We start from the raw sequence: 26,372 nt of genomic DNA on the forward strand, positions 1-26,372 counted from the left end.
TGCCAGTGCACATTGCCATCTCATGTTGAGTTTCTCATCAGCCAAATACCCTTCTCCTCAGGGGTATTTTCAATCCTTCCTCTGCCCAGCCTGTATTTGTGCTTGGGATTTTCCCGACCCAGCTGCAGGACCTTGTACTTGGCCTTGTTGAAAGAATGAAAGCTGAGAAAAAAAAAACAACTGCAGTTGTCAAAAAGAGACACCAGAATTCAAGTTTCAGAAGCATTTCAGAAGCACAAAAATGACAGAAGTGAAGAATTAATGGGTCTCAAAGATGAACCAGAGATTCAACATTTGGAGGAAAATGAGAAGAAACTCGAACTGTAGTCAACAGGAGACCAAAGATTGGCATTGCAATCAAAACTAAGGAAGTGAAAGCATGGAGGACATTGCTTGAGGTAGGTGTTTTAACATGGCTGAAAAGGACAGGTGCCAGAGGTGACAGGTAGAGAGTGAAATTGAGGAAACAGACACCAAGGAGCAAAGTGAAATGGAGGTAGCAAATCCTTTCATCAGACACTCAAGAAGTTTTTATTGACTAAGAGTTGGGTCATTTACAACTTTACAACAACATTTACGATATTACAGTTGAGCAGTACGCAGAGCTGGTAACTAGCTAATAGTGCTGTATTTACTGCAGTATACATCTGTGTTTCTGCTACTCAGTCACAGAATTCCCAGTTTCTCTTTAGAAATCCCCAGAGAGATCGGAGAAGTGCACTGTGTTATGGGGGATATTCATCCTTTCATAGCTGGAGTTGCAGGAGTGACAGGCTTGTGTGCTAAGAGCTGTTTGTTACTATGCCATGTTTAAGGTAGCAACTTGGTTTTACAGGAGTCATTCAACAACTGACAATTCACAGCAACACTTGATACCTTCTGGCTGCAGTTCCCAATTAATATGAGATACCGAAGAGCACGGCTGTTGAAACAGCAGTGCTGATGGAGTAAACAAGCCAGTTAAAAGTGTGTTAGGCTTTGTATGGCTTGGAATCACATTCTTGTTGTGAGCTGAAGCATTGCACCTGCTTCTTTTAGGGTAACTGACAAATTGCTACTATGTAAATCTGCACTTTAAATACATTACCATGCCTCTGAGGCTGAATGAGAATAAGATGAGGGAGAAAGTGAACCATAAACAAAAGTAAAGCAAAACACACCAAACTTGTGATACCTTGCATGGCAACATATCCATCCTTTAGGGAATGCAACATTGTCCTTTAGGCAGGATAACTCACAAATGCCTTATACATAATAGTATCCCAAAACAATCAGGGAAAAGATAGTGTTTCCCTAAAGTAACAACAAAAGCTGAAGTAGTCAGAGTCACCCCTGACTCCCCAGAGAAATTAGTTAAATGAACTCTGACAGTCATTACAAATTCTGGCCCTTCATTCCAATCCTACCTCTAGTAGGAGACAGGATGTAGGCAAAATGGCCCTCTGTCAATTAAATACACTTTCACAATCTTTTTATCATTTTTAGGTGCATAGCAGTGGGGGATATTTCCCTATTTGGTCAGTGTTGTCCTTTTGCAAATCCTATTCATCCCACCAAGGCTGTCCTGTCATCCCAGCCCCATCTGAAGCTACAGATGGTTTTACAGGTGAACAAGCAATGAAAATAATGGGTAAAGTGTGATAATAGAGTCCCTCCCAAGTGGTGTATTGAGCACAATCCCACACACAGCTGAAAAAGACACTGTTCCTGATATCCAAGTAGGTCTTAGCTCAACTCCCTAATCCTTCTGCCAGTGACAGGGATGTGCTAATGGGATGGCAATCCTGAGATTTATCAAAATATTTTTGCCCTCTTTAGGCATCAAAAACATTTGAATACTGTATGCAAGTGTGAAGCTGACAGTAAGAGATCTTTCTGACCTCTTCTGAAGGTATCAGCTGCTAGTCAACAGCAAAGAAATAATACTGGGCTAAATGCACCTTTGTTTGATTTTCTGTGACAGTGCCCATGTCCTCAAAGGGTCTTTGTGTGATTGCCTGCACATAGATACAATTCAGACCTAAATCTATTCTCTCCCTGCTTTGGTATTCAACAGCAAACTATTTCTCCTTACACATTCTATGCACACCCTTAAACAATTTAAGACACAGTCAACCAAACCACATTCATTGGAGTTTAGTATCCTCCACTTTGCTACAGAGCATTATGCTGAACAAGAGACGGTAGCTGAAAGCATCTATTTAAAGCCTTTGAAACAGAGTGTGGACAAAGGCAGTGGCATACCAACTGCATTGTCAAAATTCTTCCTTCGCTTTTTCATGCCAAAACAATCCGAGAAACGCTGACATTTTCTATCCAGCCTTTGAGCTGTGCAATAATGTGAAAAGGCTGTTGTCCTCATAGCTCTTCAAGGACTTCTGGTCTGAACTCAGCCACACTGAAGATGTGTTGCTTCTTATGATCTGTTACCTTTGGAATACTTGACTTTTCCTATCAACCGCTGGTGCACCAGATGCATCGTCATTTTAGCATGCCTGCCCAGTAGTATTATTTATCATATTTAGGGTTGAATCAGAGCCTGAGGATAATGTTTGCTGTGATGAGAAGCCAAACTGCAAGGTCCTGAATTGTTCACTGTCAACAAATGGCAGCACCAATGTATGCAGCTGAGACTCTGAAGAGATTATAGACAGCTTTTCTTTTTTTTTTTTTTCCTAATTTGTAAATTCTAAAGCCTACATTCTAATTTTTATATTTTTACCACTATCACTTGTTATAAAACTGATATATCTAATGACAGGCAGAATGCAAACTGTATACATAAGATTATTCATCACACCTAAAGATAATAGATCATAATTTATCCGAATTAATACTTAAGAATTAAATGACTATTAAAGGCAACACACTAAAAGTTGCAAGTATAATACATTATGTGTATAGTTTTACATTAATATTAAAGCAGGACAAATCAATTAATACATCGAAATCAGAAAAGAGCTTCAGGTTCTGTAATTCAGGGAGTTTCAAAAATAGAGCTTAATTGCATGAAATTGTGCTCTGATCCATATGCTTCCATGCACAAATGTAATTACTGCATCTTGTAAACAAGTTAATTGATGTGAGAGAATATAGTTCGGAATACCTTATTTGTGAACATCATCTCTGTACAAAAAGCACGTAGGGTTGGGGTTGTGATATGATCTACAGTAATCAATATAATCCCACTGAAACCAGTAAAACTGTGCCACTCTGCCAGAGTATCAGCCAACAGCATGGCTCAACTTTCCTTAGAACAAGAAAGACATATCCATTCATCTAGCAAAATAGATTAGCCACTCAAACTCTAAAAAAATATTCTAATTAGCACAAACACAAAAATGCTTTTCTTTTTACACCTAAAAATCTCAGAGCAACTCTAATATTCCGACTCTGTCCGTGACTGCTCAAGTAGTTAAGCAGAGCCCTCTTAAGAAAGAAGCATTCAAAATAGCAGGTCTTAGATTGCCGATAAAATTATGCTAGAAAGTTTGTATCCCACCATCAGACTCATCAGTTAGGGTGGCACAAGGAAGTTTGATCAACTTCCTTGATCATTTATTTAAAAAAAATAATAATAATTAACATTTATTTAAATAAATGTAACATTTTTATTTATTTACTTAAATAAATTTAAAATTTATTTTTAAAAAAAAAGTCATAGGAATGCCCTTCATTCATTCATCCTTGAACTGTATAGCTCTAATAGAAATATGCACACTTCTAAAGATGTTTTATATATACTAAAATTTACTGTATGTTTGTTCTAGTGTCTGTCTATTTTTTAAACCAGAGACATATATAGCCAGGCTCCCATCTGATGTCCCGATGTCCCATTTCCTGTTAAATCAGCCAAATTTGTAATCTTAAAAAAAAAAAAAAAAAAAAAAAGCAGCTCTTTCAACAAACTGTGTTTTTCCACATAATCAGAGTTATCACTATTAACTACAAAATTCTTTAAAACAACCTCCTCAGGAAGATTGTCCAGATTGCACTCTGACCTTTGCACTTTTGCCAATCTCAGCAAATAGTTGTCCCACAGCTGGCACAGATGAAGTAGAGGAAAGTCTCCCAGGGCACATCTACATGGTAGCTTTGAACAGAAAAGCACACTGCTCATGCTGCCAACAGATTGGGACTTGTCTGACTGTAACACCAACCGGGCTGGTCAAAAACTAATCTCCTGGATGTCCATGAAGTGTTAGAGTAACCTGCATCAGTCATTTCTTCAGAGATTGTCTGCTCTCCTTGGAGAAAATCCAGAACAAACAATGCCTGCAAGAAATCACACTGCAAGACTGCCAGTTTCGTCTTCCTTATATAGCAAGGGATGCAATCTGAGAGTGCACGACACAAACCACACCTTGTTTTGTGGCCGCATGCAGTATTCAAACAGGTAAATTTTACTGAGAAAAGAGGCGATCATGGTGGAACAATGTGATGAAAGGGAGATCGTGTCAGTATGAGAAGAAGTGGGACTTCTACTCTTCAAAGCAGTAGCATTAAACTATTTCTATAACTTCACATTTTTTTAAATATGGAATTGTACACATAGAAATAGAAGCACTACAATAAGCAATTGCTGTTTGTAATCAAATGTAATTACTTACAATAATGGGAAGTCATAATATTAGATGAAACATCAACATCATTGTTTCTTCAGTAATCCAAGCACCATTTTGCTTGTGTAGATGCCTTTCTTCCACTCATATACCTATAAAATACATTTGCTTTTCCTTGCATTCATGTCAGTAGCAGCATTTTTACATCTTCTGCAGATGTATTAGTTTGTATTCCTGCACTTTGGAACATTCTGATTACAAGTGCTCAGGATAAACTTAGAATATGACCCATGTTCCCAATGTAACAGCAAAACCAGGACTATGTCCTGCATGGACCTAATTTGTTGCAAATGGAACCTCTGTCAATTTGTCATTGTCACTCCTGGTGCTGCAGAAGACCAAAAAAATGTCCAAAATATAACAAGGCTAGATTACACACACATCAACACCTTTTTGCTGAAACACACTTTTTCAATGTAAATTATTTTTCATAGCCTATGAACATTCTAATTTTGCAATTTAAATACTTTTTACCAGTTTCCTTTAATTAAAATTATTATTTTTTTATTTTGGATTGGATATAGTTTCAAGTTTTAAAATTTCTGTTTGTTGTTAAAAAACAATTTTTAATCACCTGCTTATATGATCCATTTAGTTTTGCCACTTAAAAATGTTGGCTTTCTTCAAAGTATGAATTGCCCAAAAGTTACACCCACACACAGGTGGGTGGAAAAGCTAAAATTTTCTGTTTACAAACTGTATTTGAACAGACCATACACTTTTCAAAATATGTTTGACATTGGTTGAAAGCAATTTATACAAATCACAAATCGAGAACAACTTGTCAAGATTTTATGGAATTGCTTCAAATAAACTATTTGTCAATGTTGTTTTTTTATTGCAAGGCCTGATCCAAAACATGGTGATGTCATTAGAAAGGCACTGATTTTGAGCTCATCAGGCTATATTTATTCAGCATACAGAGGTGGATAAATAATTGACAAATATATTCAGTGAATTATTCATTTGTTAAATTTTATGAATTTAAGCCTAAACTATTTGAGAAATAATACTACCTCTTATTCCTTTACCTCTAAATCATACTCACTTGTAAGCAAAACAGAAGACTAAAGAAGTATTATACAAAAACTACTTTTGTTTTTTTAGCTCAGGATAGATGTGATCTCCTGCTTGGTAACATAAAATAAGGGAGAATAAAACATTTTTTGGGTTTTCTGTTCTGAAAACAGCCCAGTGAGAACTTCCTTGCTATTTCCTGACCGTGCCAGCAGAATGGCCAGTTTGTGGGAATAGCTGTTTATACGTAATTTCAAAGGCTCAGGCACTACCTAACTACCCAGGGGAGGTTCAGGTTGGAAATTAGGAGACATTTCTTCTCCGAAAGAGCGGTAAGGCATTGGAATGGGTTGTCCAGGGAGGTGGTAGAGTCACCATCTCTGGGGGTGTTCAAGGAAAGGTTGGACGTGGTGCTTAGGGACATGGTTTAGTAGTTTACATCAGTAGCAGGGTAATGGTTGAACCAGATGATCTTGGAGGTCTTTTCCAAGCTTTATGATTCTATGATTCTATTTGAAAAGACAACATATCTGGGAGGCAGGCAGGGACAGCTCCCTGCCCTAGGCCAGAAGACTCACCTCACATTTGCAAGGATGGCCAAAAAGCTGTGATGCAAACAAATATGTACTGCACCCTCTCCCAGCTCTCAGCAGCTCTCTTGTTCTGCTCTTGTGAAAGAATTTTCCCAATACCCAACTGCCACAATGCATCAGGTTGAAAAGGGAGTGAGCCCATTGCTAGCCAGACCGTTGCATTCCCAAACTTTTGAAAAGAAATAGCTTCCCACGTGCAAAACCATCTGGCTGGGCCTCTGCTATTTATGTCCATGGGACAGGACCAAGGGCTTTTCATTGTTATTGTGAAGAGAATCTATTCTGGGTGAAGCCTCACAGAAGCAAACTGACATTTGATGTCACAGATATTGCAATTCTCCCTCCTGCATACCCAACCAAAATAACTGCAAGCAAGTGCATTTGACTGAAAACTTGGCATAGGACTTTATCAATTATTTTCAAATCACTGAATAGGTAGATTATTAAGGGGGAAAAAGGGTAAGATATATGGGCAAAAGAGCAAGCCACTCATCGGCATGACCGTTGCCTCAGAATTAAGATATTTTGACCTTTCATGGCAAAAGGTTAAGGGAAAAAAGAAGTTTAATAACAATGCTTCACTTGGTACAGATACCACAATCGATACAGCGCATGTGAAAAGCTATCTCACAAATGTAGGCACTCTCTGCAAAGTGAAATTATAAGCTTTTAATAAATGGAAGGCTATTTGGCCACCGCAACTTCATGCAAGATGATCTTGAAGGTCTTATCCAACCTTAATGATTCTATGATTCCTCCATTATTGCAAAGAAAATCAGATAGTGAGAAAACAGGTTAAAGGAAAGGTCTGAAAAGACGTCTTCCTCTTCCCCTTCTTGAGGAAAAGTGTTGTGGAAGATCACTTCACCAGACCTTTGGACCTGAAATTAGAAGCAGGCAAATACTATTTAACACTGAGGTTCACTCTACATAAAATCCTTTCCACTACTTTAATACACACTGTATTTTCCAACTAGTAATGAAATGCCTTCTCTCTGACATGATATGCTCCATTCACAGCCAGAATGTGCACTGATGCTTGCAAAGAGCTTTTGACAAAACCAAAGCTCTGCTGCCATTACTGCCAGTATTCCCACATTCACAGACTGATCTGTTTGCTTAGTGCTTGTTCAGCTCATGCTGTAACATGTATTTGCTCAGTGCTGTAGCAGTAACACTGCTGTTACAGGTATGACATAAGCTTTGACTCATGGAAGCAAGACTGTAGAAAGCAGTCATGCTTTATATCAAAGCAGTTAAAACAGCCAGGAAAACCAGAAACCTGATAATAGGATTTGGTGGTGAAATGCTTTTCTACTTTTCTAAATTTCCATTGCCCTAATGAAAAATATTTTCTCTGCCTCCAAATCTCATTTCTCTTATACCTACTCTTCTATCACTTTCCCATAAATCACTTCAAATTCTTTGTTTTTGATTGCCTGAAAGCCTGTCATGGCCATCTAGTGACGATGTAGAACTGGCAAATGCAGCTCAAGACATTGTATAGGTTTTTGCACATGCCTCTCAAAATCCTTTTAAACTGATTATGGCATCCTCTTTGATTTGTTTAGTCTGAAAATGCCCATAAAACCGGACAAAAAAAAATGCTTTTAAAAATATTAAGCAGATTGTTAAGAAATACTAATCAGCTTGGTTTAATCGTATCACTGGCAATACATACACACTGCCCTTTACGTGACAGAAGCTCACCTTTAACTGGTTGATATCCAGCAATAAAAAATCAGTTTATACCAAAATATTTTACAAGGCAAAGGTTTTATTAAATAGAGTCTGCTCTAGTTTATGTCAAAATTGACTGAAACAACAAATTAACTGTAAGATATTCTCTGAGAGAACTGGCAGAGGAGCTGGCCAAGCCCCTATCCATCATTTATCAGCAGTCCTGGCTATCGGGGGAGGTCCCAGTTGACTGGCAGCTAGCAAACATGATAACCTTCTACAAGAAGGGACAGAGGGTAGACCTGGGGAACTATAGGCCTGTCAGTTTGACCTCAGTACCAGGGAAGCTCACGGAGCAGATTCTCTTGAGAGTCATCACGCAGCACTTGAAGGGCAAGCAGGCGATCAGGCCCAGTCAGCATGGGTTTATGGAAGGCAGGTCCTGCTTGACAAACCTGATCTCCTCCTATGACAAAGTGATGCACTGGGTGCACGAGGGAAAGGCTGTGGATGTGGTCTACCTTGACTTCAGCAAGGCTTTTGACACCGTCTCCCACAGCATTCTCCTCAAGAAACTGGCTGCTCTTGGTTTGGACTGGCGCACGCTTCGTTGGGTTAGAAACTGTCTGGATAGCCGGGCCCAAAGAGTTGTGGTAAATGGAGTCAAGTCCAGTTGGAGGCCAGTCACTAGTGGCGTCCCCCAGGGCTCGGTGCTGGGGCCGGTCCTCTTTAATATCTTCATCAATGATCTGGATGAGGGCATTGAGTGCACCCTCAGTAAGTTTGCAGATGACACCAAGTTAAGTGCGTGTGTCGATCTGCTCGAGGGTAGGAAGGCTCTGCAGGAGGATCTGGATAGGCTGGACCGATGGGCTGAGGTCAACTGCATGAAGTTCAACAAGGCCAAGTGCCGGGTCCTGCACCTGGGGCGCAATAACCGCAAGCAGAGCTACAGGCTGGGAGATGAGTGGTTGGAGAGCTGCCAGGCAGAGAAGGACCTGGGAGTGATGGTGGACAGTCGGCTGAATATGAGCCAGCAGTGTGCTCAGGTGGCCAAGAAGGCCAATGGCATCCTGGCTTGTATCAGAAACAGTGTGACCAGCAGGGCTAGGGAGGCGATCGTCCCCCTGTACTCGGCTCTGGTGAGGCCGCACCTCGAGTACCGTGTTCAGTTTTGGGCCCCTCGTTACAAGAAGGACATCGAGGTGCTTGAGCGGGTCCAGAGAAGGGCGGCAAAGCTGGTGAGGGGCCTGGAGAACAAGTCCTACGAGGAGCGGCTGAAGGAGCTGGGCTTGTTCAGCCTGGAGAAGAGGAGGCTCAGGGGCGACCTTATTGCTCTCTACATGTACCTTAAAGGAGGCTGTAGCGAGGTGGGGGTTGGTCTGTTCTCCCACGTGCCTGGTGACAGGATGGGGGGGAATGGGCTAAAGTTGCGCCAGGGGAGTTTTAGGCTGGATGTTAGGAAGAACTTCTTTACTGAAAGGGTTGTTAGGCACTGGAACGGGCTGCCCAGGGAGGTGGTGGAGTCACCATCCCTGGAAGTCTTTAAAAGACGTTTAGATGTAGAACTTAGGGATATGGTTTAGTGGGGACTGTTAGTGTTAGGTTAGAGGTTGGACTCGATGATCTTGAGGTCTCTTCCAACCTAGAAATTCTGTGATTCTGTGATTCTGTGTGATATTGGTCTGAGGACAGGCTTTGAAAGGTATGTCACTGCATACCAGTGGACTTTTGCAAACTTGGCCATTCTTCATTTCAGAGAGTGTTTCAGGAGATTTTCAGATCATATTGGATAGAAACAAGTGCAGCTTATATTAATACTTGGACAATTCTGAAAGCCAAATAATCTCTCCTCGTTTCCTTTTTTTTTATTGTTGCTTTTTTTTTTTTTTTTAAATATTTACTTAACGTTTTTATCTGTTTTCTACACTAATACATAAAGGTGAGATTCTCTGCCATGTAAAGGATCGTTTATAACACTTCCATGATGTCAAGTAAACAGAATGGGTGTAAACTTCCTTTTTCAAAAAGACCACTCTGGCTAGTTTAAATCTCTATAAAACAAGATACCAGCCCCACTCTAACTGCAGTACAAAGGGAAATTTGGATGTGACTGAAATCATCCGAGTATGGATGCCAGAACAGTTTTGTTATATAATACATGTGAGCACAGCTGCTTGCTTATCACAAGATCCAAAATGAATATATCACATATTGAAGGACAGAGTTACCTTTCCTTCTGCCTCCTAATAAATCTCCCTTTATGGGCTACTTTCCTTGAGCTATTCACAACACAGGAATGGAATTGTCTGCAATACAAGAGAGAAGGAATCAGTAGCCAATGTTTTCCACCTTCCTCCCCCACCCCTATCACTTTCTGAACAGTTTTTTTTCCAAAAGCAGCAGGAAGGAGATTGCCTCTGTTCCTTGAGGTGCACTTCTGCTGTTTCTGCAGTAGCTAACAGAGTCCAGCCAGTCAGATGTCAGTTTTGGGGCCTCTTCTGGCACCATATCCAAGGCAGCTACATGCAATGAGTTTGCAGAAAAGATGGCACTTCCAAACAGTGACAGCTGTCTCTAACCCACTCAACCTGAGAGCACTGTACTACTGAGTGAGCTCTGCCACTTAGTCAAGACCACTGTGATGCCATCGAGACCTACATGGTATCAGTGATCCACACCTCTCCCGGACTGTGAACAGCACATTAAAATTTTACTATTACTGTGTACCCAGGGCATACACAGTTTGACTGCTATCTGCCTTCTAAGAAAAGCTGTAATGTTAAATATCTAAACAGGAAAACATGTTTTTTAAGCAATATTTTTTCTAACTTTTAACATATGGTAGGTCCAATCCAGCCAGGCTTTAAAGCTGTCTGTTGAGAATCCTACTTCAATATTTCTGCTGTTTCATTGTATGTATGGAAGGGAAAAAAGAAATCCAAGATTTTATGATTTGCTAATGGCAAATACAACAGAAAAAAAAAAAAATAAGTTTTCCAATAATTCAAACTTTTCTGATTTCTGTTCCACCGCTTCACATGATGACCATCCTCCCATGTAACAAGATCTTCAGTATTTTGGGGTTCAGCACAAAAAATCTTTGTACCAGAAACTAGAACAGTGAGTGGCAACACAACTCGTTCAGCCTCTGGGATGTTCAGCAAACTGGAAAGAGGGAAGAAAATTGGCTAGCTGCAGCAGGAATCAGATGTTAGTACCGGAATAAAACTGATCCTCTTGACTGAAGGCTGGACAACACATAGTGACAGTGAGGAGAGAACAGGAAAGGCATTTTTCAAAGGCATACTTTATTGTCATAAATCCAGAGGTTTCCTTCAGAGCTGGGGGATTCTGCAAGAGGTCAGCAGGTGGGTCAGCAACAGATGACAGAAAAAGGGGTTGGCAGGGACTTCATTTCCCTTCTCACACAAGGCTGTGACCTTTCAGAATTATTCTTTACTTCTGAAAAGGTGACTTTCAGCTAAAATTATACACAACATAGCCCTGATTCTCCTCTCTGTGACCCTAGTATAAAAATACAAAGACCAAACCAGATTTACATACCCTTGAAACCAGGCTGCTTTTCCTCGCAGGTGTAATAGTACCCATGTAACTAAACCATTTTCTCCAGTCTGCTATCAACAAAAAGATTATTTACAGTTCGAGTCTTTGATTTTAACTTGTCTAGAACAATTTCTCTTCTGTGTTCCATAAAAGTGAGAATAGAAGCTATATTAGGTACACAAAACTGTGATGAAAAACCCTCCAGAATGGTTTTTGCCATGCTGAATGTTGCCCTCTGGCCTGGTTTCTGGCAAGTTGTAATAATGTAACCTGACTCAACTATCCTGACCTGTGGCTATTGTCAAATACTTTCCCAAATCATCCACAAGACGTTGAATGAACTCGGCATGACTTATTTTTGTTATGCAACTGTGTGAAGAATGCAACACAGGATCATAGACTGAATGGCCCAGAATAACTCTGTGCAGAAATGACTCAGTAACCAGGGAAAACTTTCAAGCTTGTAAAGACATGACATATTCCTGGAAAGCAACTGTTAAACTCTGACTAATGCATTCCCCTCTTTTCTACCCCTTTTTTAAAGTCTATCTGTCTGCAGGTTTTGAAGCTCTGAATGCTCCTGAATGGACTGAAAAGAATGTGAGGTAGAGACTGCAGAAAGTGTCTGAGACAGCTGAACAATTACTCTCTATGTGATATTTTAGGAACATTTGGGGGAAATGTAGCAATCCAGGAGTCCAGAGCCAGACATTTAGTTTTTGCCATGTTCCACAGCACCTATCAGGTGTCCTGGAAAGACTGAAATTTGGCCACTTAAGTGACTTGGCTCAGCAAGCACAGTTTTTAGGTGGGTTGGATAAGACACGCTGTTGACAGGCCTTTGAGTCCAAGTGCTTCTGGCCCAAACTAGTGAGAGCAACTCTAGGGACTTTGGGAATTATATCCCTGCCACAAGCCTGGCAGGAGCAAAGCTCCCCCTTTTCCATCTCCACTTACAGGTGGAAAGCCTACTGACAACGTACTTGTAGCAAAGTGAAACCATGTGAAAGTGGACAGCAGGTGTAAATAAATAATTAAGAAGTCATTTTACTGAAGGAAATCTAAAACAGACAGTGCTACCCCACCATCTTAAAAATTGGAGTTAACTTCCCAAAGAGTAAAAATTTATGTCATCCCCACACACAACTTGGAATTTGTTCCTAGGAAGCTAGACATTAGTGAATGTAAAAGGGAAAGCTCAAACTTGTGAGAACATGCTGACATTACATACTCCTTGCTTTGTTTCAGGCTTATTCACACTATTTCAGTCTCTTTTTGGGAGAGCGGAAGACTTTGCTGATCCCTATACTCTAGGTATAAATCATAGGAATTTCAATAGACATTACCTAAGAAACTCTGACTGCTGTAAAACTTCACCTGAGAATGCTACAAAATCAGTTACCCCATAGAAAGGTATGAAAAATCCCATTTAGTTGGAAACAGTATTTCATCCTGTAACAATGAGGTCAGCAGACTGAGAATTGAGGTACTCAGGTCTGTTTGCCATGGAGGTAGCCTCAAGAAAAGTTTACTTTTCCCTTTCTTCATCTCATTGCAATTGTTCCTAATTAAACAAAACCAAAGTCACAGAGAGGCCGTGAGAATTTGTAGGATTTGTAGTGAGTTTTGAAGCATCTGAAAAGAAAAGCACTATTTTAGTCCTAACTACCAACATTCACCATGAGAAAACCACCACATATTACTATTACACAGAGCCATAGATTGCTAAAGACAACAGGCGGTGTAAGAGATGGACATGAATGTTAACTACCTGAACTAGCAAGAGAAACACTTTTTCACTGGCATAGCATACATGTTTGGAGGCAGTAGTTTGTTTTCTCCAGAGCAATAGTGACATTTTAGATCATCTTCCATGCTATAAATGGAATACTGTGATCTGCTGAACATTTGCTACCTGGAAGACCATTTCCTGTTGCGTAAGTCATTAACTTTCTTGGATGACATTGCCACATCTGTAATGAAAAGATGTTATGTGCTGCTAATTTATGAGGCTACTCTAGTGCTGATATTTTAAACTATTCGGGTGTGAATAGCAAAGGCTGGCTGGTATTTGAAATCTCTTTGGCAATATTAGCTCACTGTGGATGGTATTTAAAATCACTCTGGCACTCTGGGGCATCAGAGGCCCCAGAACAGTCATGGCCACTGCAGGAGGTGAGATAATATTTCCCAAGGCTAATACTTTATTTCCACTGATAGGAAAGGAGTGCATGGAAAGAATTTAACGGGCCTGATCAGAGTCAGTTCTCAGATTAGTGCTTTGAAGAAAATGTGTACAATGATGTTCCTGTAGCAAATGAAAACACAGACTTTGGATTTATCTTCTAACAAGAGATGGGGAGGAAGCAAAACTCACATCTGTAAGAAAGGCAGAACAGGACAGCAAAAGGCAGTTCTCACTTTACAAAGTAGAAAATGCAACCATTTTCTATAGGTCCTATTCTAAGCCTTTAGGGGTCCATTATTGCCACCTAGTGTGAGTTTGAATATAAGCCACAAAATTGTACCCACTCGGTGTTCTTTGAGCCCGATAAACTCCACTCAAAGTAGGTCAGCTCCTTTGGAAACATCTGCAGGCTTGGATCTAGAAATACCTGCTGGCTGTGGCTTCTGTCTGCTATGTCATGTTGCTATATCATTTGAGTATCCAAATTATTGCATACTTCTAGTATCACCACTTACCTTCTGGATGCTGATTGATCTATGGATTGGAATGACTTGGAAAAAAAATCAATCCCTATCCATATTTTAACAGAAGATCCAGTGTCCAGTAGAAATGCGTGCTCATGCAAATTCTACTGTGCTGATTTTAGAACTACAGCTAATACATTTTAAAAATCTAAACAAGATGCGTGTGAGGCTGTCAAAACACTCAAGGACAGCTTTGTTTCAAGGAAGCATCTGTAGCTGCATGTCATCCATGTATGCTGACAATCAATAAACATGACAGCAGGAAATCAAAATGTCTCTTGAGTAACACCAGTGCTCACCCCTTTGGCTGGGAGGAAGACCAGTCCTCTCCTAACTAATCCCAATTCCCTTCTTTCAAAATACCAAATGTAAATGAGTTTGGCTGCAGATAATGATGTTTCCATTATTAGTAACACCCTGAATAGATTCAGACTCTAGTTGGGAATTTAACTCCTGTGGACTTGGCTTGGCAGGATCTATTCTTAATAGAACCTGCTCAGCACAGAGTGTGAAATGACTTCAGAGTCCTCTCCAGGGGCACTGACAGGCCTGCATGCTTCATCACAGTCTATTACACACCCAAATTCACTGAATTGAAAATCTGTGGACAATATATATTACTTCAAAACATCCATGAAGCTCCTCAATCTGCCTGGAATTATTACCCAGTAATCTTGAATGTATTTGTTGACAGAAAGTAAGGACTCAGTATGAAATCCTTTAGATGTAGAGCTTAGGGATATGGTTTAGTGTGGACTGTTAGCATTAGGTCAGAGGTTGGACTCAATGATCTTGAGGTCTCTTCCAACCTAGAAAGTCTGTGATTCTGTGATTCTGTTGTTTCTACAGCTGCCCAGGGATTCCCAAAGTAGAGGCTGAACCACAGATTTTCAGTTTCATGACACACAAATTTATGGTGTAAATTAACTGACCAGACTGAATTGCACTGGAAATGGCAACAGGGAACCTCCTTAGACAGACCAGAGCAAGATAGCTAGCTAGGGGTAGACCCTTTCAAGCTTCAATGAAATGGCTAAGATTTGTCGGTTAAGGTTACCAGCATGGAATAAACCACAGATCCTTCAGTCTGACCCAAATATTTCTGGTTTGTGTATCCTCTAAGCACTGGGAGATACCTTGATACTCCAACCAGCGGAGAGAAAAGGCTTTGCCACTTGGGATGCAGGATCCCTGGAGCTGTCCATCTTTCCACATTGGCCATCTCAGCAAAAAGCCTCCTTGTTGATCACAGTCAGGAAACTGCTGAAGTTACATGGTGTAAATATGGGCCTAAGTTTTCCACACTGGCCTCCCACAGGAAGATAATGTTTAAGGGGACAAATAGTCTTGAGTAGGACTTGTAGCATTTTTTCATCCAAGTTTTTTCAGTGTGAGTCATATCCTCATAGGAATTGAAATTTCTTTTAAATACAGATTTTCATGAAGGCATATTTTAAATTATAATCATTTCAATATGGTTTAAATATTTTTCAGAATATGTTTCTATTTTTTCATGAAACGTGTGAAAAGTCATTGTACTTAATACCCATTTAATATTCTAGATATTTTAAAATAGAAAGTGCAACATCATACTTAAATCATCCATAATTCCTTTTCCTCACAAAATTTCCTTTGGGAAAAAAGAAACAACAGCACTTGTGCTCATCCTGCCCTTGGAATATAAAGCTATAAAACTGTGGAATTTCCTAGAAGTCAGAAGGAAGTGCTGCCAACATCTTCCTTGCTATTTGTGCTTTTGAAAACATAGTTCATGCAGTTTAATAGATTTCCATCAATTTGATCAGATGACATTGTCATCTAATGAAGCCCTGTACAAATTCTTGTGCCTGCAACAAAGAATTAGCTGCAGATTGAGGCTTCCTTTAGTTAATTGTATTATAAAGACAACACATTTTTTTAATAATGTTCCTTGGAGTAATAAATCTTCAGTGACCTTAACCATGATTTTTTCTGTCAGTTGAAAAACATAATCTTCATTCATGGTTAGCCAGGTGATTTAGTGTGTTCTTCAACTGCCCAGCAACAGATTATTTCATTTATGTCTTCCATTTATTCTTCCAACATTGCTGATCCAGATAATAAAGAATAAGGTTCACAGCTATTATCTCTGGTTAATCCGTCATAATTGTCTACACCTTAAATTAGGGATATTATGCTGAATTGCATTTAATACGGTAGAGCTTTGCTGTGTGCATCAGACAATCACCCCCATCCTTACCCCCCAAAAAATGACCTTGACTGACAGAAAAGCCATTCTACATTCCAAATCATTAAAAATATCTCACATAGAAGTACTGTGCAGATGCAGACAATGGTCCTTGTCCTTCTGTATTACTGCTGGTTTCCAAAATACATTGACAACTATACTTTTAAATTAATACACTTGCAGTAGGAAGAATACTATAAGTAACAGAAGCTGCCACCAGCGGGAGTTTGCACACAGACACTGGCATTGTGTTTTGTCCTTCATTACTCACCTAAATTATGTTCTGCTCCCTTTGACCAATGCTCATTGCTGAAATATGTTTTGTTCCAAAGGCCTCATTTCCAAAGTAGATTGAAGAAACGGAACCTTAAAAAAAAAGAAGGCAACCAGGTTAGTAGGTTTAGTTCAAGACTAAATAGATCCAAATAGCTCCAGGGCTTTTGCTCCTGCAGTTACACAAGAGCCACAGACATCAAAACACTGAACAGCAATCTTACAGCATCACAGTGTGGCTAAGGCCAGAGGCCCCCCAGGCCCATCTGCTCCTCCTGACCCAGCAGGGCCACCCCGAGCAGGGGGCCCAGGCCTGTGTCCGGGCGGCTTTGGGAGCTCTCCAAGGAGGAGACTCCACAACCTCTGTGGGCAACCTGGGCCAGGGCTCCAGCATCCACACAGCACAGAAGTGCCTCCTGCTGCTCAGAGGGAGCCTCCTGTGCTCCAGTTTGTGCCCACTGCCTCTGGGCCTGGCCCTGGGCACCACTGAGCAGAGCCTGGCTGCCCCCTGAGCCTTCTCTTCTCCAGTCTGAACAGCCCCAGCTCTCTCAGCCTTTCCTCATAGGATAGATGCTCCCATCCCTTAACCATCTCAGGGGTCCTTTGCTGTAGCTTTTTCAATAGCTCTGTATCTTTCAATGCTGAAGTCATTCTTTTTTTTTTTTTTTTTTTTTTTTTTTTCCCTGACAATTACAGAACACAAGTAGAATAGGTAATGATCGTATCAAGAGCACAACAAAAAAAAATTAGAAAATAGGGAAGGAAGAGATGCCCACCAACTTGAAGCAATGATGTCAGGAAAGACCATAATTTCATGTTCTACCTCATCAAGAAACTTAACAGCACACAAAACGTTTTGCTTTAAAAATGTCCTCCAGTGCCTGCATGGAGCATCTATTGTAAGGTGACACTTTCCTTCTCTTGTGATTGGTTGTGTGCCCTGGGAAATGTAAAAATATCACCAAGGTATGCATAAGAGAGAAGTTAATTAGTTTAACTTCCCAATGGGAATATATTAACAGTGTAATAAGATGCTTAAAGACTATCTTTATGATTGTCCCTGACAAAATAGTTGCTGGAAAGCTTTTCTTTTTTAATGCATGAAGTTTTATCATCCATATGGAGATCCAGATGCTGACTATGATCTTTGTGTGGCAGAGGTCAGTGCAAACATTCAGCCTCTACATCTCAATGAGATGACTTCTGAGACTGTTACTGGAAGAATCCTGTGTCAGGATCAATACCTATAAACAACTTTATACTCAATTCCTCTATGAAGCTAAAGGTAACCTTTCTCTGTATTAACATAACATGATTTGATGAAGAAAAAAGTATATATATATATATACACATATACATATACATATATATTTTTAACTGCCACTCAATGCTTTTCTTTTCTTTTTTTTTTTTTTTTTTTAAACTCATGTGGACAAGTTCAAATGTAATTTGTCCTGCACAGTCATTGCCCAAAGTGGACAACATAATTAATCATCTATCTTTATGTACTTGTGACTTAAAATGACTTTTAGCTAAATACTCTTACCCTAGCTCTCCCCTTGATTAATCCTGAACCACGTAAGCATAAATTTTATTACCAGGTCTCTCCTGTTAGCTGGAATGTCACACTGGAATTTACTGGAAAAAAAAATAAAAATCATGCTATGTTGATTTCCCCACTGTTCTATAAAATGTCATTTATTTTCCTTTTGAAATAGATTTTGAAATAGATTTTTAGATAGCTGGGATGGCCAGTGTGATATTGCCTTCTGAACAGCTTTCTAAAATTATACATAAAAAATTTGCCCTGCTTAAAAACTGAATATGAGTGATGTAGAATTACATTTCCCTAAAATAAAACCTTAAATCAACTTTCAGTTCCTTTATAACTGCCCAGACCAAGAAAAATCTGCTTTAAAAGCCCCACTACCCTTAGGATCATCATTTAAGAGGACATTGTCTCCTAGGCTATTTATACTTTTATCTGTAACTGATGGAAATCTGTGGGTAGGACACAGTCTAGTTTCTATTTCCCCACTTTTTAAATAAAGCCAAAGCACTCTACTTAGCTGACTCTTTCTCTCCAAGAAATGCATTACATAAACACTAAGGAAATTAAGCCTTTAAGCAGTACACACAGCAGTGTGTTCATTTATGTCATTCCAGGTTTACAAATGAGATGGACAGCAAAGTCTTCTTTTTTAAATACAAAGGCATATTGGCCAATTTCCAAGGATTTCAGGAGATCAAGCAACCTTTTTCAATGCCAGAGTTTTTCAGATTTCTGTAACATTGTCTTGGCTGATCCAGTCTCTTCATTAGTAATTGCTAACATTAAACAATCACAAAAACATTGGAAGATACCAAGACAAAAGTCTGTCAAAATAAAAATTTCAAAATTAAAAATGAAATAAAAAGCCAGCTGTCAGTGCACATCCCCAAGCTCCCATATTATTTTGCTGATTCATTTATTAGGTTATTCATTAAACAAACATCTTTTTGAAGGCCTTTCTGGTGAAAAATAAATTGACTTGACACATAAATTGTTCCCATTTTGCAGCTTTTCTAAAAGATTAAATCTTGTTGACAAAATAGAAAGCATTAAAAAAGAGAAAGAGAAGAGAAGAGAAGAGAAGAGAAGAGAAGAGAAGAGAAGAGAAGAGAAGAGAAGAGAAGAGAAGAGAAGAGAAGAGAAGAGAAGAGAAGAGAAGAGAAGAGAAGAGAAGAGAAGAGAAGAGAAGAGAAGAGAAGAGAAGAGAAGAGAAGAGAAGAGAAGAGAAGAGAAGAGAAGAGAAGAGAAGAGAAGAGAAGAGAAGAGAGAAAAGAAGAAAAGAAAAGAAAAGAAAAGAAGAAAAGAAAAGAAAAGAAAAGAAAAGAAAAGAAAAGAAAAGAAAAGAAAAGAAAAGAAAAGAAAAGAAAAGAAAAGAAAAGAAAAGAAAAGAAAAGAAAAGAAAAGAAAAGAAAAGAAAAGAAAAGAAAAGAAAAGAAAAGAAAAGAAAAAAGAAAAGAAAAGAAAAGAAAAGAAAAGAAAAGAAAAGAAAAGAAAAGAAAAGAAAAGAAAAGAAAAGAAAAGAAAAGAAAAGAAAAGAAAAGAAAAGAAAAGAAAAGAAAAGAAAAGAAAAGAAAAGAAAAGAAAAGAAAAGAAAAGAAAAGAAAAAAGAACAACAGAAATAACTGAGTGAGGAAGAAACGCTGCTTTCCAACACCCATTGATCACAGCAGACTTGCCCAGAATCCAGGATCTTCAAACAGACTCAGATCTCATGTTGGGAATTGTGTTGGTTTTTTTTCCCTGAGCAAGTAGGTCCATAGGTCCATTTCAATGACCACCGCATTTATTTATTATAAGTAGTTTATACAAACTTAACACTTTTTTTATTGTTATGATCCTAATAATCAGCAGCAACATGGTCAGAAGCTCCTTTGACAATCTTTCCCTTAACTGTTTCACAACAAAACAAGGTTGTAATATGAATTTTCAGTCATCTGGTCACAGTTTGGCTGCACTAGAAAATCAGACCCACTGCCACAGCTGAAGGGAAAACCCTCAACAGCAGTCTGAGTTTTCTATTCTGCTGCAACACCATCTGTACAGCTGCTTCTGCTAAGTTGTTAGAATAATGGTACAGACATCATGATGCAGCTCATAGAATCAGAATATCCCAAGTTCCAACTTGGACGACAGGGACCCATAAGGATCATCAAGTCCAACTCCTGGCACCGCACAGGTCTGCACAAAAGTTTAGACTGTGTGACTAAGTGCACAGTCCAAACGCTTTTTAAATTCAGACAGGCTTGCTGCAGTGACTACATCCCTGGGGAGCCTGTTCCAGTGTGCAACCACCCTCTCCGTGAAGAACCTCTTCCTTATGTCCAGCATAAACTTCTCCTGCCTCAGCTTAACACCATTCCCGTGGGTCCTGTCACTGGTGATTACAGAGAATAGGTCACCTGCCTTTCCACTCCCCCTCACGAGGAAGTTGTAGACTGTGATGAGATCCCCCCTCAGCCTCCTCTTCTCCAGGCTGAACAGGCCCAGTGCCCTCAGCAGCTTGTCATCCATTTTCACCTCTAGGCCCTTCACCATCTTCGTTGCCCTCCTCTGGACACTCTCCAGCAGTTTCTTGTCTTTCTTTTACTGTGGTGCCCAGAACTGCACACAGTACTCAAGGTGAGGCCGCACCAGCACAGAGTAGAGCGGGACAATCACCTCCCTCAACCTACTAGCGATGCCGTGCTTGATGCACCCCAGGATACGTTTGGCCCTCCTGGCTGCCAGGGCACACTGCTGGCTCATATTCAGCTTGCTGTCAACCACAACCCCCAGATCCTTCTCAGCTGCTCTCCAGCATCTCACCACCCAGTCTGTATGTATAGCCACGGTTGCCCCATCCCAGGTGCAGGACCCTTGCCTTTGTTAAAAAAGCACTTGCCTTTGTTAAATTTCACGTGGTTGGTGATTGCCCAGCTCTCCAATCTGTCCAGATCTCTCTGCAAGGCCTTTCCACCCTCATCTGAGTCCACAACTCCTCCAAGTTTGGTGTCATCGGCTAGTTTGCTCAAAACACCTTCTATTTCTACATCCAAGTCCAAATTTATAAAGATATTGAAGAGGACTGGCCCTAAAATGGAGCCTTGAGGGACCCATTTTCCCGTTGATCCATGAATGTGTGTATGGATACATTCTATTAAGCCCTCTTTGTTTGCACTTACCACTTTCATAGCACTGTTATAGTTTAAAAACTGGATAACCATCTTCTTGCACAAAAACTGCTTGATTTGGAATAATTAGTGTACCTCTAAATGTTACTTATTTTGAATGAAAGAGTTAATAGTTCTTTAAAATCTCCAAGAACTTTAAATATTTACCAATTATCTAATACATTTCAATTACTTTAACTTGCCAGAATTAAAATCCCATTATTCTGGTCTTCATGACCTGGTAAACTGTCACACTGCACACTGTACATCTCCTGTCACTGTTGTTGCAACAACTTTTATATGTACTCTGCTTCTTCCCAAGCACTATTTTATTCTGAGACACTGACATTATCAGTGTCTTTTCAAATCAATTCATGTCCTGCTCCACTCAATAAACATATTAATCCATAGGAGTCCTTTATCCTTCCTTATTGGTGATTAACCAATTACACATTATTGATGATTTTTCATTCTGTAAAAATTTAAACAACAAACAAGAGTTGTTGTGACAGCCAACTTAAACATCTAGCACCATCTTGAGGTTAAACTGATCTTGACATTTTAAAATAAATGGACATTGCTTGATCATAAACTCACCAGAAGTTCTAGAGTTTTGTGGATACGTATTCTTTAATGAAAAAATAATAATAATTAATGAGTTAAGACAAACAACCTGCAGATTTTTTTCTCTGTTACCCTATATTGACTTTAAGACATATCTGTTAGTTCTGTTAACAATTAAGCTTAAATTTGTGTTCCAAAGGAGAAGTTGGATACTACATGATTTTGTTTTGAAGCCCTGCTAGACAGTGTACTCAGCAGTGACTTAATGAAATTCTAAGGTTACAACTGCACAGACAAGTTCACCTATAAGTATTTTCCTTGGGCTTCATTCTGTAGTTTACTTATGTGCAAAAAACATGTGTTTACTAAGCATGTCTTATTCTAAATGATACTGGGCCACCTAGATACAAACATCTAGTAAAATCAATTTCTTTCCAACTGAAAATATTTGGGTAGGACTAGGTAAGATATTTTGAAGTTTTGAAACGTAATACAAATATCAGATAAATCTATTGAGTTACAAGCGTTTTCACTGCTCACCTCATGTTTGAAGCCGATCATGACACTGGAACAGATTTGAGATGAGGAGCATGGCACGATTATGACTTGGAATGGAAAGGGGATGAAGGCTGGAATTTCTTCAAGGAAGCAAGGCAACAGCAAGGAAACCATGCTGAGTTTCTCTAAATAGATGCAGGTGTAACAAACTTGCCAACTTGGAAACTTCCCGAAAATATGTATAAATGTTCATTCACTGAGGTGATATGCTCCGGGACAGATGCAGATATTAAATATATTTGTAAAAACATTTTTTGTTCTTTTTTTTTTTTTTTTTTTTTTACCACAATGTCCAGGTTGAGCTCATGCTGGGCTTTATAGCCTTCCTGATTTACTCTCTGCATATGCTGGCAACTTCCTTGTACTCTCCCCAAGCTGCCTGCCCCTTCTTCCACCAGACATAAACTTTTTTCTCCCAGACACTCACCAAAAGATCCCTGTTCAGCCATGCTGGTCTTCCTCCCTGCCGACTCATCTCACTGCACATGGAGACACCCTGCTCCTGTTCCTTGAAGTTTTCCTTCTTGAGGAGCATCCAGACTTCCTCCACCCCTCTGCCCTTCATGACTGCATCCCAAGGGACACTCCCTGAGCAGTTCCTGAACATTTCAGCTTCTGCCCTCCAGAAGTCCAAGCTAGCAGTTTTACCAAGAATAGAGAACTCTGCCATTTTGTGGTCTATCTGCCCAAGAGAGATTCTTCTAATCCACTTCACAGTTATCTGTCGTCCCAGGACAGTGCCCCCCCAACACAGTGAAACAGCTATATCTGACACTCTTTTAAACTTAGATGTGACAGCAAGATGAATTGAATGGCACTGAACATTCCCCTGTTGATAGGTTTTGTCAAAATACCTGTGGTAGCTCTTCAAACTTTCAAGTGACAGTGTTATGGGAAATTCCATACATGAAAGCCTCTTCCCAAGGCAGCTGTTCAAAACATCATGTAAATAACAAGCAAGGGTATAAACAGAGTGACACATTCAGAGTCTGTAACTGCCTGTCCTGTTAATTCACACTGCACTTAGAATATGTAAAACAGGAATGTGGGACAGCAGGACAGCAGCAGACAGCAGCAGGTCTAAAACCCCAGACTGAAAAATGGATCTGGATCTCCCCTTAGTCCATCCTGCAACTTATAGCTTGAAAAATAATACTGTCTAGAAACTAGATCTATTTCTGGTTCTGCCCCAATCTCCTTGTAACTCCTACACACCTCCTGGCTCCCTCTCTACCTCTTCTGTCACATCAATAAAGGCTGTATATTTTCCAGAGCAGCAGCTGTGATCAGGTACTACACTTGAGAATGGTACCTGGTCTCCTGAATCACATAGGTTCTTTGACTAACTTGTCATGAACTCCCAAATCTTCAGACTGAAGGAATCCTCATGTTTTCGAAAGTCCGTGCCTCTTCACCCCATCAATATTTTGTAACTTATGGATGAAGGAGCTAGGAAGAGCACAAACACACATGAAAACTAGCTTAAATTAGTGTTACTGGGATAAGCTTGACATTTGTTACCTATAGACATTTCTTGGTTATGGCCATGTCAACCTAATTCTTTCCTAATTGCTCAACTTAGACACTGAAAATTAAAATTAGTTTTCCAACTCCATTGCTCTTGTTCCTTCATTGCACTTGACACCCAAAACACCAGCCTGGCTGAGTGTTTTAATTCCAAACAACTCCTAATCAGTTCTCTATTCTGTTTTATAAAAAACCACACTGAAAACAACAAAAAGTTTTGTCCATCAATAGAAGCTTGGAGCTCCCCAGACAGTAAAATGTTCTGTAGCCTTTATTGAGATAATTGATTTGATGCCTATTACATTTGCTAAAAGGCAAATACATTCTTTCACATTGTAGTTCGTCTCCAAACAAGGTTACTTCATTTTGCTGAAAGCTTTAGACCACATATATTTAGCAAAACAAAAGACGACGTGTAGGTCAAATCAAGTGCAGGAAGCAAAGGGGCAGCTACAAGTTAGTTACACTGCAACGTGTCTGCTTTAGGGACCAGTGGAGCAGTAACTGAGTTCTTACTGAGAACTAATTTCTTATTCGAGCTGATGATTGGTGGTACTGAGTCATGGACACCCATATCATGGCAGGACAGTTTGTAGAAGGCCAAGAGTATATCCCAGCATGCAGGCACTAGAGCAAAGAAATGTTACTACAGGACTTTTTCCCTTCACATTTTTTTTCCCTGATAGTCAGTGCTTGGCCACAACTGGAGCTGAGGCACCAGGTGGAATGAACATCTGCTACAAGGGAGTGTGGAAAAGTTACTGTCTTGATGCCTAGGTTCTTCTCCTTCTTCTCCTTCTTCTTCTTCTTCTTCCTTCTCCTTCTCCTTCTCCTTCTCCTTCTCCTTCTCCTTCTCCTTCTCCTTCTCCTTCTCCTTCTCCTTCTCCTTCTCCTTCCTTTTTTTTTTTTTTTTTTTTGAGGGTGGAGGGGGTAATTTCTTTCTTTTTTATTGAGCAATATATGCTTTCAGAAGCAGGGGAGAGTGGAACATGCTTTATTTACTGTAACTACCACAGCAAATCTCACCCTTACCAGAAATATCAGGGAGGTTTCTATCATCTGCTTCCTGTATATGTTACACCATTCGTTTCCCTGAATGTTACAGACCATCAGACTAATTTAAATATGCAGGCTTTACAGAAGAATATTTGAGTAAAGTGCAACATACATGTGATACACAGAAGGTCAGATTAAACTAATTAGCTAATTCATTTTCTCTGGTTTTAAGCTCTTTGATTCCTCACCCAGATCAAAGGAGTTCTAATGACTACTTCTCTGTAAGCATTCAGAGATTTTTATGGTACCATAAACACAGAAATGTACCAGATGTCGCCTGTTGAATAAATTGGCTGCAGTTATGCATGCAAAAAAGAAAAACAGCAGAAATAGATCTGAGTCCTTTATCATCACATATCTCAAGAAAAATGTCCACTATACTGAGATCCACTCAAACACAGGTTACCCTTCTCAAGCCACTCCTTTAATTAGCACATGAGAACACCATTCAATTGGAGAGCCCAATCCACTTACAAAACCTAAGGATCCACATGCACCACTCCACCTACCAATGCATAGCTACATCTGCTGATGACTGCTTCTAATTAATGCATATTAATAACAGTATTATAACATTTAGCCACCATGATTCAAGACAACATCCTTATTCAGATGGTGCATATTTAGTTGTTAAAGTTAGGCATGTATTTCCGTGTTAGTTTTTGTTTGTTTGTTTTTGTTGTTGTTGTTGTTGTTTTGTTTTGTTTTGTTTTTGTTTTTGTTCTGTTTTGTTTTGTTTCAATGGTGTCCTAAATACTCTTGCAAAAATGAGTATCATAGATCTGACCTGGAACCCACCAAAAATTTTAGAATCATAGAATATCCTGAGTTGGAAGGGACCCTTAAGGATCATCAAGTCCAACTCTTGACACCGCACAGGTCTACCCAAGTTCAGACCATGTGACTAAGTGCACAGTCCAATCTCTTCTTAAATTCAGTCAGGCTCGGTGCAGTGACCACTTCCCTGGGGAGCCTGTTCCAGTGTGCAACCACTCTCTCTGTGAAGAACCCCTTCCTGATGTCAAGCCTAAACTTCCCCTGCCTCAGCTTAACCCTGTTCCCGCGGGTCCTGTCGCTGGTGTTAATGGAGAAAAGGTCTCCTGCCTCTCGACACCCCCTTACGAGGAAGTTGTAGACTGCAATGAGGTCTCCCCTCAGCCTCCTCTTCTCCAGGCTGAACAGGCCCAGTGCCCTCAGCCGTTCCTCGTACGTCTTCCCCTCCAGGCCTTTCACCATCTTGGTAGCCCTCCTCTGGACACTCTCCAACAGTTTCAT

At 39.8% G+C, this 26,372-nt stretch overlaps 1 long non-coding RNA gene across 1 annotated transcript; it reads right to left on the reverse strand.

Moving 5' to 3' along the window:
• Nucleotides 1-5,394: 5,394 nt before the first annotated feature.
• On the reverse strand, nt 5,395-23,252 carry LOC137864777 (uncharacterized). The gene is made up of 3 exons (XR_011101620.1): nt 22,942-23,252; nt 16,690-16,784; nt 5,395-7,113 (listed from the first exon to the last, which is right to left on the reverse strand). It is a non-coding gene; the product is annotated as an uncharacterized lncRNA (long non-coding RNA).
• Nucleotides 23,253-26,372: the final 3,120 nt, after the last annotated feature.

This window comes from Anas acuta, chromosome 15 (assembly GCF_963932015.1).
Source record: "Anas acuta chromosome 15, bAnaAcu1.1, whole genome shotgun sequence".
Classification (NCBI taxonomy): Eukaryota; Metazoa; Chordata; class Aves; order Anseriformes; family Anatidae; genus Anas; species Anas acuta.